The following is a 12,650-nucleotide window of genomic DNA, read 5'->3' on the forward strand; positions in this document are numbered from 1 at the left end:
ATGTACATTTATAGTACATATACAATTACATATTGCAACTTTCCCTATCATGATTTCAATGTATCACAAGGCAGCAAAAGAAATTAAATAGGAATTTTTGTTGGAATTTCTGTGGAAGTCACAGATAACATACAAAGGCCAGTAGATGACAAGAAAGTTTAGAATTTCAGAATTGCATAAAATATATGTGTGGTTTTGTATAATGTCAAAACATTTTGTCTTTTAATACTGTGATAATTCAGACTTCTTCTCTGGTATGAAGGAAGAACTAAAAAATTTTATGTAGATTTTCCAGATTATTTGGGTGCCATGTCCCTAACCCCTACAATGTGGAAGGGATAACTGTGAACAACCAGTTAGCCATTTTAAATGTAAATTTTTTTAACCCACTCTCTGTATTAAGGCTTCTATACCATCGAAGACAGAAATCTTTTTTGTTACCTTCTAGGAGATTTTATGACCTTCCTTGATCAGATCTTAATTGAGGACTATGACCAATTCTATATCATGCAACTTAAGATGTGAAGAAAACTGTGAAGACACAGAGGAAAAGCAAAAAAAGAATTGAGAAACAGGACTTAAAAACAAAAGTAAAAGACATATTTTAAAAATTTAATTTGAAGCATAAGAGGGTTTGTGAGGGAATTAATGATAGGTTTTAGCTTTATTAGAGATCATTCTAGAGTGAAATGGTGACCAGCTGTTTTCATTTTCCCTTGGTGGCAGAACAAAGGTCCCTAGGTTTAAATTAAAGCACAAAGAATGGAAGTTAGATTCAGGGAAAATAGTTTTGCCTATAAGGGGGAAAAAGATCCTTGGAGAATTTAGAGACAGAGAGAGATCAAGGCATTTTCTTTCCTAGATTCTTCTTATTAAGACTCAGATAAACATTTAACCATTTAGAATGATTTGCCAGCTGGTCCATCTGCATTAAAGTAGAAGGCTGGACAAGCTGACCTCTTGGGGCCCAAGTTAGTCCTCAGTTAGAATGCCATTCACAGTTTTTGTGACCTGGAACTCTGGAAAGTGATGAATTCCCCTTAAGCTCCCCGTTGGCTTGGATTTGAGATGAAAAACAATTGGGCAGGAGGGTGGTAAATGGTAAGCAAATCAACCAAAATATAATTTCCGTGTTTGCAGGAGTTGATGGCTTACTGAAGTAACTGATTTATGACACAATGTTTTAATTTGATCTGGCATTACAAGGATAAATTATTGAGTGCTAATTGTATGTTGATAAGTTGTTCCTGTTGAAATTTATTCCTTCCTCTGGTTGTGTTAATTGGGGTGTGTTGGATAGTAAAGGGGAACTGTTACTTGCTGACTGGTTTATACCAGTGCCAGAAACCTGTATTTTAGCAGTATTCACTTTGGTCAAATAAGACTACCTATTGGGATAACGGAATTTCTTCTCTACGTGTATTCCCTCTGCCACCCTGGTTGTTTAAAAGTAACTTCCTTTTCTTGTTCCCTACTTTATATTTGATGAATTAAATAACCGATGGCATAAAGTAGGATCAGAAACTGGTAAGATAACATGATGAAAAACTAAATAAATATGTATGTGCATATATATGATATATATGATTATAAATTTCATTTTATTCTAACAATAGACTTGAGAAGTAGGAGCTATTGTTATCCCCATTTTACAGAAGAGGAAACTGAGACATATAAGATTAAGAATCACACAAATGGTAAGTGTGTTTTGAACTTAGATCTTCCTCTCTGCATGTCTAGTGTTCTATTCCTTACCTAGCTGCATGTATAAATATACATATATATATAATATACATTTTATACACATAAATATACATGCATACATTTACATATCTGTATAAGTATATTTGTATCATACATATATACATATATAGCTGTTGATATTTATATATATACATATATATGCATATATATGTCAATAAAGTTTATTAAGTGTCAGTTATGTACCAAGCATTATTCAAAACAGAATAGTTATAAAAGAAAGCAAATTAGTGCTTGAGGAGCTCAAAACTCTAATAATATATATTATATTTTATGTATATGCATATGAATATGTAGTTGTACATACACATTCGTTATATGTATACAAGGTATAAAAAAAATTAGTGTATTTTTTAACATTGAACATTAACTTTAACTTTAATTGAATTAAAATCAGAATTGGAACACTTCTCTATATTGTAGTGTTCCCCCTCTTTCCCCATCTCTGCCTTGTGTTACATAATGGAAGGCCTTCTCCTATTAGTCATGAAGACTCTTTTAACTGACTGCTGAGTGAAAAACTCTATATATATTCTAAAAAAGTAATCCCGGACCACTACTTCCTGTTGTGTTTATGATGTAAGAATAAATTTTTAAAGGGGAGGAAGGCACTCTCTTCCCTTCTACCACAACAAGTTCCTGGCTTCTTTGGCTATTATATAGTTGGATTTCATTTTCCTTCTATATCAAATCAGAAGAAATACAATAGAGGGGCTAGTGATGGGATTGGGAGCCCCATACTGGTCCTCTACTCTTATTTTACTTTTCTTGAGGGAGGTTAACAGAAAGAAGAGATTTGAGGAGCAAATTGTCCCTTTAGTATGGCCTCAGAGTTCTCACTTAGCACACAGTTAAGAGTTCTTGGGGCTAATAGTTGGTTCCATCTCCAAGTTGGTGCTGGGCTCTTGTTAACATGAATAAATCTTGAGGAATTAGTTCCCTTTACCAGTAACTGTTCTGCAACTATTTATGGTCTCAGAAAATTATCTGGAGTATTAAGAACTTAAGCAACTTAATCAAAATCACAAAGCTCTTGTTATTGAGTCATTTTTTTCAGTCATGTCCTATTCTTGATGATGCTATTTGGGGTTTTCTTGGCAAAGATACCAGAGTAGTTTGCCTTTTCCTTCTCCACCTCATTTTACAGATGAGAAAACTGAGGCAAACAGGGTTAATTGGCTTGTTCAGAGTCACACAGCTAGAAAGTGTGGGATGCCCCCATTTGAATTCAGATCCTCCTGCCTGCAGACCCAGTGTTTTATCTATTGTGCCACTCAGCTGCCTTCTTCACAAAGCTGTTATGTGTCAGAAGTGGGACTCAAACCCATATTCACCTGAATTTAAAATCTTCTATCTTTATTTCACTGAAACTTAACTCCATCATAGAGCAAGCCTCTTTGCAGGTATGAGTAGCAAACAATGACTTCTGAGTCAGTGATAGTAGTGCTGCTATACCTTCTTCCCCACCTAATCCACCACTTCTGTCTTTCTCGGAAACTTGGGTGGCGATTGGACAGAACAGTCCAAGACTGGATGTGGTAGGTCTGGCAGATCTCCAAATTTTGAGCCAGCCGGCTCTCACAGCCAGGAAATCGAATAACTCAGAGAGGGGTAAACAGGTACCATAAATCAAAGGCATGAAGCCATGTCTTGAGTCTAAGACAAAAGCATATGTGGGGAGAAATAAAGAAGCTAGTACAGCTTTAGAAAAGCTGGGCACATTAGAATTATATTTAAGAGATCAGAATACGACAGAGTGAGGCCAGGCAGAGTGCAAGGAGCTAGAACAAGGTCTGCAGCCCTAGCAAAGAAAATGTAAATGTTTCAGTTGAGTGGGCTGGGCATCTAAATCTTTGGTCATTTTCCCTTGAACCTATTACTTTACAAAGTTAAACACAAACCTTTCACAGAGGAAATGTGTCATGCTAAAAACAACATCTTAGGTCATCTTCCTGGGTTTATGACGCCCACTTTAATTAACTAGCTAACAGCTGTGCTTGCCTTACAAGTAACCAAAGTAAATTCACTGAAATCTCATTATAACACAGTCCATGCTGTGGGGCATCTCCATAGGTGATGCTGCCTGTGACAGATCTTTTGGTACTTAAGGAATGAAGCTCTTTTGGATGGGTCTAAAACATACCTCTTGTATACTGAATTCCTTTCTATCAAGGAAATGGTAACAAATTTCCCCCATAATTTTTTGAGTAGGAAAATTGGCTAAACTATCTTATCATGAATAAACATAAGTATGTTTTTCTTTTTTTTTTTTTTTTGCAAAGACATTTAGTGAAATGGCATAAGAAAAGTAGCTGTGAAACATTCTTTCCATAGATATGAGATATATACTCCCAGAAATATATATTATTTGACATATACACATACACACAAACTGAGGCAAATTGTCTCTAATACAGTTTTTTTCTAAGTCAGTCTATATGGGTTAGATTCTATGCTACATGTTAGGGATAAAAAACAATAGAAAAGATAGTTCCTGCTGTCAAGGAACTCACAGTCTAATGGAACCTACCAATATTCTGTTGTTATACTACATGGCTCCTGCCAGGCCAACTTCTTGTTAGTTTTCCCTATCATGATGTTCTCCCAGGAACAGCCCCTCTGGACAAATGGATATTGAGCTTTTTTCTGCTCCTAGTTTTGAGCTCTAGCTAAAGTCCTTAGAATCTCTTCCTTATGAAAAGAGTAGTTTCTGCTATGCAAAATTGTTGTTTTTAAATAGCTCTTTTATAAAAATAATCATTTTAGCCATAGATCAGCAAAGTCCTCCAGAGATGAGAGTGGAGGGGGACTTATGGATTTTTTTCTGCCTTCTATCACATAGAATGACATGTCTTATTCCTGTAACTCTTTTAATACTCTTATCCTAGCTCTCTCTCAAAATGGAAAGTTTGGTCTCCAGATAACAACTATATTTTCTCCTCAAAGTACTAGATGATACCCCTGAAGTCTTGAGGATATCTTTCTATTGGTTCAAGCCCCTATTCGTATATAGGCTCAAGCTTCTATTCCCATATCTTCTCCCTATTATAAATTACTCAATGCCAGCTAGTGATTAATGCCTTCAATATCATCAAACCAATTTTTTAATATTTATTACTATAGTAAAATACAGCAGCAAAAGTAGAAAATATTTTATAAAAAATTCTCTTGGTCCCTGGGATATTTGTTTAAATTTAAATAAGTTCCTATAAAAGCATTCATTCCACCAAGTTTACTTTCAAAAAGTGGCTTGAACAATAAATGAGTCACTCTTTTGTTTGTAGGATGCAGTATCTTGACATTGTTCTGTTGTTGGGAATGAGACAAGAAAATCACTTCTCAGAGTTTACTGGGAGTACCAAGTCTGGCTTCCAATTTTGTCATCTTCTCTTGACTTAGTGGTGATAGGGTGGCCCCCTACCAGAAGCTTAGAGAAGTTTATATTCCTCTTACAAACAATCACAGAATTACTAGACTGTTAAGGCCTTTTGTTTGCATGAACATTCAATTATGCCATATTTAAAAATTAAAAAGCTTATTCTTCAGTACATGCTAAGCATATGAGAAATAGATAGAGAAAACCTTTACTTTGTACAGGAGTGCTTGCTCCCTCCATTTCTGCCATTATCACAAATTTCCAGGACTAGGTCCACCATAACTGCATGCTCCCAGAACTGGGTTGTTTTTTTTTTTTTTTTTGGCCACTCTCTTAATTATGTTCTTTCCTCTTTTATGAATTTCATCATAAATATTTAGGAAGTGAGGTAAAAAGAAGGGGAAACTATATGACTTGCTGAGAGGGAAATTAGGAGAGGGAGTTAGGGGAATCCAAGGAACATGATAGAGAAGACAGTTGGCCAGACTCTTTGAGAGCTTCTCTTGTGAGCAACTGACCCTTCTAAAGCTCAGGTGTGACTTTCTCTGGATAATAAATATCAATGAGAATCTGTCATTCTCTTTTCAACATTGTGTATAAAACCAAGGCAGAAAAGATGCTTTATTAAAAGATGGCCTTTCTGAATCCATTTGCAGAGGCAGTTGAGGAAAAATAGGCTTCTGTCTGTGTAGTTGTCTCTTTCCCTGGCTGTGTTTCTCTTTACAACCAACCTTAAGTACTTTTTTAAAGGTAGATCTAGGAAAATCACATTTTATTCTTCTTATTAGTTTTTGCCTAACTGCTCTGAAGCCCTTGATTTTCAAGTAGAAGGAACCAGTCCCTCATCTGAGGGAGGTAAAATAACTTAATTACAAAGGTTAGTGAGTGAATTAGTGGCCAGACCAGCACCAGAATCAAAGCATCAAGGAAGTACTTTTTCTATCGCATCCTGCTCTGAAGAACAATTAAAGGAGAAAAGAGCTCTTCTGTCACTAACCACCTATATGACTAGGTAGGTTTTGGGTTTCTCTAAGTTCATTTTCATCACTTAGAAAACAAGAAGATTAGACTTGGTGGCCTCAAAGTTCCTTTCAAATTTAAGATCTATGGTCCTGTGATTCAGGAGACAGATTATTCCATTCCTGACTTATTATTTGAGCATTTTGCCGTTAAGAGAGCAAATTGAGTGGGCAGTCTTAGAAACGGAGACCTCGATTTAGTTCTACTGCTGTTTTTGGCATGATCTTAATTAAGTCACTTGATGGCTCTCTTTCCAATCATAAGATGGGGTTAATAATAATGATGACTTCTCACTTTATAGCGAATAGGAACTTAGAATCTAAAGTGGACTTTGACTGAGGTCCAAGGTGCCATAAAACATATTTACTATTCAATTTCATCACCATCATCATGACCACCACCATCACCACCACCACTACCATCATCAATGGTATTGTCAAGCATTCTAAAGTGCCTTAAGTGTGTGTTTTGCAGCTTGATACTTTCCTACAGGACAAATCACATGGCCTTAGCTGTCTCCTCTTTCAGCAAATTTGACAGGGCCATTCACTGAACCTCGTTTATCCTCATGTAATTATTTCTATCCATGACAACTGTCATACATCTGCTGCCAGGAGTTGTGCTCATCCACCCAGATTTAGGAGTTATGATGGAGCTAATAAGGGCAGATGACATTAATGTGTACAGTCAATGAAATACATTGTAATAAATTTAGTTGATTTAAGTTATTAGCTATGAAAAAAGATTTGAGGATGGCTCATGGTGACAAGGGGGTGAAACTTGGCATTTTTCTTTGAATCTGAGGCTTGATACTCATCCAAAATGGCTTGTTCCCTTTGACCTTTTCAAATTTCTCTCCCTTATTCTGGTTCTTCTCTTGCATAGTTGCAGGGGTAGATGAATGCTGGGGATATGTGGGCAGAGGAATGCCAAAATGGAAAGCCCCAGACATAGGAATGCTGTGGCTATGAGCAAGGGTAAGTGGGCCCTGTGGAGGCCACTAATGCTCTCATTCGTTCACCCTCACCCCTAGCCCTACCCCTTTGGCTTGCTTGTGCTTATCTTGGCAAGGCTCCTAGATACACAACTTAAGTTGACTTTGTTGAAACCTGTACTCACACTAGGACTTCAGACTTGAATGGCTATTGAGAATTTATTCAAAGAATGCAGACAGCTCATTTATAGACACCAGCATTGGCCCTGTGAGCCTATCTTGGAGAAATGATTTGAAGGATTGTGGAAGGACTGCTTGTTCCCCAAATATCTTTCCTTATAGGCCTACTATGATGTTTGAAATTCTTAAAATTAGAGTTACTGCTCTGGGTAAAACCAAGGCATTGTCACGAAAAGGCAAGTACTTTGAAGAGGTAAAACAACCGGTTTAAATGGGTTGTTACCTAGGTAGCAAAGTGGATGATAGTGTTGGAATTATAAACAGGAATGCCTGAGTGTAAATACTGCCTCAGACATCTACTAGACGTGTGACATTGAGTAAGTTTCCTTATGTATAAATGGGGATAATAATAGAATCAATCACATGGTTAAATGGATCAAATTAGGTAATATCTATAAAAAGCACTTGATAAATCTTAAAGTGTTACATATTGTTATAAATATTATACTGTATCACATATGCATATTATTATAAATATTATATAACTTACAACAAATTGTACAATTTGTTGTTATATATTATATACAATATAACCATAAGGTATTATATATTATTATATATATTATGATTTTTAACTAGATATTATTATCAAGAGTACAGTTAAATGGTTTTTATTACCTAGTTGACAACAAATAAAGAGCAGAGGACTGAGAACCTAATTTGGATTGGGATAGAACAGGGTTATATTTAATAACAATTATGATGATGATGATGATGTGTGTGTGTATTGTGTTTTTATGTAGGAAGAAGGATAGGGGTCAGAAAGGGTAGTTTAAAGCGTGGATCATTACTAATGCTAAGTGAAATGAGTAGAACCAAGAGAACATTATACACAGCAACAAGAAGATTATATAATGATCAATTCTGGTGGATGTGGATCTTTTCAACAGCAAATTGATTCAGGCCAGTTCCAAGGCTTTGTGTTGGAGAGAGCCATGTGCACTGACAGAAAGGACTGTGGGAACTGAGTATGGATCACAACATGGTATTTTCACTTTTATTGTTGTTCATTACTTGCATTTTGTTTTTTTTCTCATTTTTTTTCCTTTTTGATCTGATTTTTCTTGTGCAGCATGATAATTGTGGAAATATGTATAGAAGAATTGCACATGTTTAACATATATTGGATTACTTGCCCTCTAGTAGAAGAGATGGGGGAAGGAGGGAGAAAAAAATTGGAACATAAGGTTTTGCAAAGGCAAATGTTGAAAACTACCTATGCATATGTTTTGAAAATAAAAGCTTTATAAAAAGGGTGGTTCATTGCTAAGAAGAGCTTACCTCTGCTGGGATCCATGGTATGGATCCCTAGGGAGCAAAACTGGCAAAAAAAAAATTGAAGGTGCCAAAATAGAAGCTAGTTCATAGCTTAAGCTAGGGTAAGGCCTAGTCTTAATAAACAAGTTTGCTTAAAAAAGAAATTTATAAGTAAAATTTGTCACTACACAGAGAATTATTATTTACAGAGAATTATTATTTCAGAATTCTAAAAGATGAACTAATGTGAAAATATTCTAGTCATCTTTTTTTTCCATTTTTGTTACTATAACTTTTTATTTACCAGATATATGTATGGGCAATTTGACAACATTGACAATTGCCAAACCTTTGGTTCTAATTTTTCCCCTCCTTCCCCCGAACCTGGATGGCAGGTTGACCAATACATGTTAAATATGTTAATGTATAAGTTAAATACAATATATGTATACTTGTCCATCCAGTTATTTTGCTGTACAAAAAGAGAATTGGACTTTGAAATAGTGTACAATTAGCCTGTGAAGGAAATCAGAAATGCAGGCAGACAAAAATAGAGGGATTGGGAATTCTATGTAGTGGTTCATAGTCATCTCCCAGAGTTCTTTCACTGGGTGTAGCTGGTTCAGTTCATTACTGCTCTATTGGAACTGATTTGGTTCATCTCATTGTTGAAGAGGGCTAACTCTCAGAATTGATCATCATATAGTATTGTTGTTGAAGTATATATAATGATCTTCGGGTCCTGCTCATTTCACTCAGCATCAGTTCAAGTTCCACGCCTTTCTGAAATCATCTTGCTGGTCATTTCTTACAGAACAATAATATTCCATAACATTCATATATCACAATTTATTCAGCCATTCTCCAATTGATGGGCATACGTTCATTTTCCAGTTTCTAGCCACTACGAATAGAGCTGCCACAAACATTTTGGCACATACAGGTCCCTTTCCCTTCTTTAGTATTTCTTTGGGATATAAGCCCAGTAGTAACATTGTTGGATCAAAGAGTATGCACAGTTTGATAACTTTTGGTGCATAGTTCCAAATCATTCTCCAGAATGGCTGGATGTATTCACAACTCCACCAACAATGTATCAGTGTTCCAGTTTTCCCACATCCCCTCCAACATTCCACATTATCTTTCCCTGTCATTCTAGCCAATCTCAGAGTTGTCTTAATTTTCATTTCTGATTAATAATGTCTAGTCATCTTTTAAAAAATTAAATATATTGTCTAATAACCATAATGCAAAAAACAAAAATTCAAAACCAAAACAAACAAAAAACCTCCAAACAAATCTTTAATCAATAGATGTCATTTAAGGAAAAGATCCAAACTGTAATGGATACTAAATAACATGGGCTTTTTTCCCCCTTTAAGATATGAACCCAGGATGGGTCACATAAAGTTGGTCAAGTCACTTCAAGGTCCATGAGCCTTAGTTTTCTTACATTTAAAATGAGAACAACAATATCAGCCCTACTTACCTCATGTAGTTGTGAAATTAAGATAATTGATGAAAGCACTTGGTGAATGGTGAAGCCCATGGAGGGAAAACAGTATTATTACTGCAATAGGGTATAGTAGGAAGAATTCCAGATTTGAACTTAGGAGACATAGATGTGATACCTAACTTTAAAATCTTCCTAGAAGAGACCTTAGAAATCATTTATTTCAATAATCCTTTAGTGAGGTCCAATAACTTTTCCAAACTCCTCTTTTAGAGGAGGTATGTTAGTCAAAATCTGTGACTTCAAATTCAGTGCTCTTTTCATTATCCCATACTTTGTCACTTAGTTGTTATTTTTGTTCATTTGTGTCCTACCTGTCATTACCCCAATTGAAGTTTTCTTGGCAAAGATGCTGGAGTGGTTTGTCATTTTCTTCTCCAGTGTGTCCCTATTTTACAGATGAGAAACTGAGGCAAAATGAGTGACTTGCCCAGAGTCATACATCTAGTAAATGTCTGAAGTCAAAGATTTTTTCATTAGTAAAATACATTAGTAAGATACTTTCTATCTATCTATTCATTCACCCATTTACCTGCCTACTCATATACAACTTACCTACCCACAATTCTACCTACCTACCTACTTATGAGAATTATTGTGAGAAAAGTATTTTATACACTATTAAATATTTTAGGAACAGGAGTTATCTCCCCTTCATAATTAAAAACTTATCCTCTAAATCTGAAACTTAGCCAAATATACTATAGCTCAATGAAATGAATGGAAAGGAAAGAAGTCAACTAATATTGAAATAAGTAATGTGATAACAGTGAACCAGATGGTCTATTTAGGCTAGACCTAGTCAATAATAACAGAATTCATTTATATAACACTTGAAATTTTACAAAGAAGAATAGTCTCTCTCTTGACCCTCCATAAAGCCCTGTGAGGTCAATGCCACAGGTATTATTATTCCTTTTTTAATGAGAAAATGGAGATTCAAAGAACCAAAATCAAGGACAAGATTTTAAAACAAGCAAAAACTGTAAGTATGTGAGTCAGGATTCCAATCCAGGTGTCCCTGATTGCAAATCCTGCACCTGGTCCTCTTGGCCTTCAATTTTTGGGACCCATGTTCTGTCATGTTCCTTCTGTCTTCTGGAATTTATAAACTTCTCTCCACACAGAAAACACTGCATCCTTAGCTATTCTCCCTAGTAGGAATGTTTTCATTCTCTGTCTCTCTATCTCTGTCTCTCTGTCTCTGTCTCTCTCTCTGTCTCTCTGCCTCTCTTTATCTCTCTCTTGTATCTATGTGTGTGTTTCTCTCTGTCTCTGTCTCTATCTTTCTCTGTCTCTGTCTCTGTCTGTCAGTCTATCTCTCACTCTCTCTCTCTCTCTCTCCCCCAATACACTAGACCAGGAGTCAAACATATTTCTTATTCCTGACTTACATCTACACAATCTCCTTTCACCACCACTGCTCAGCAAACTCTCTTTCTTTGAAGTTTCTTAAGTCAGATAATAATAGCATAGTACTTTAGGATTTGAGAAAGCTTTTGTATATGTTATCTTATTTGAGCCTCATAACAACTCTGAAATTGATATTATTATTAGTTACATTTTACAGATGTGGATATTGAGGCTGACAAAATTAAATTACTTATTCAGGGTCACATAGTTCAGGAGTGTCTTAAGCAGGATTTAAAGTCTTTCCTGCCTCCAAGTCCAGCATTCTATTCTCTCTGCCACCCAGATACTTAAGAAATGAGCAATGGCCCATAAGCTCCCAGGTCACTTTTTTAATATTTTAATAGTTTTTATTTAACAAATATATGCATGGGCAATTTGACAACATTGACACTTGCCAAACCTTTGGTTCTAATTTTTCCCCTCCTTCCCCTGCCGCAGATGGCAGGTTGATCAATACATGTTAAATATATTAAAGTATAAATTAAATGCAATATATGTATACATGTCCAAACAGTTGTTTTGCTATACAAAAAGGATCAGACTTTGAAATAGTGTATAAATAGCCCGTGAAGGAAATCCAAAATGCAGGCAGACAAAATTAGAGGAATTGGGAATTCTATGCAGTGGTTCATAGTCATCTCCTAGCGTTTTTTTTTGCTGTATGTAGCTGGTTCCGTTCATTACTGCTCTATTGGAACTTATTTGGTTCATCTCATTGTTGAAAATGGCCACATCCATCAGAATTGATCATCATACAGTACTGTTGTTAAAGTATACAACGGTCTCCTGGTCCTGCTCATTTCACTCAGCATCAGTTCATGTAAGTCTCTCCAGGCCTTTCTGAAATTCTCCTTCTGGTCATTTCTTACAGAACAATAATATTCCATAACATTCATACACCACAATTTATTCAACCAATCTCCAGTTTCTGACCACCACAAAGAGGGCTGCCACAAACATTCTTGCACATACAGGTCCCTTTCCCTTCTTTAAGATCTCTTTGGGATATAAGCCCAGTAGTAACACTGCTGGGTCAAAGGGTATGCATAGTTTAATAACTTTTTGAGCATAGTTCCAAATTACTCTCCAGAATGGCTGGATGTATTCATAATTCCACCAACAATGTATCAGTGTCC

The sequence above is a fragment of the Sminthopsis crassicaudata genome, chromosome 3, assembly GCF_048593235.1.
Source record: "Sminthopsis crassicaudata isolate SCR6 chromosome 3, ASM4859323v1, whole genome shotgun sequence".
In the NCBI taxonomy this organism is placed as follows: domain Eukaryota; kingdom Metazoa; phylum Chordata; class Mammalia; order Dasyuromorphia; family Dasyuridae; genus Sminthopsis; species Sminthopsis crassicaudata.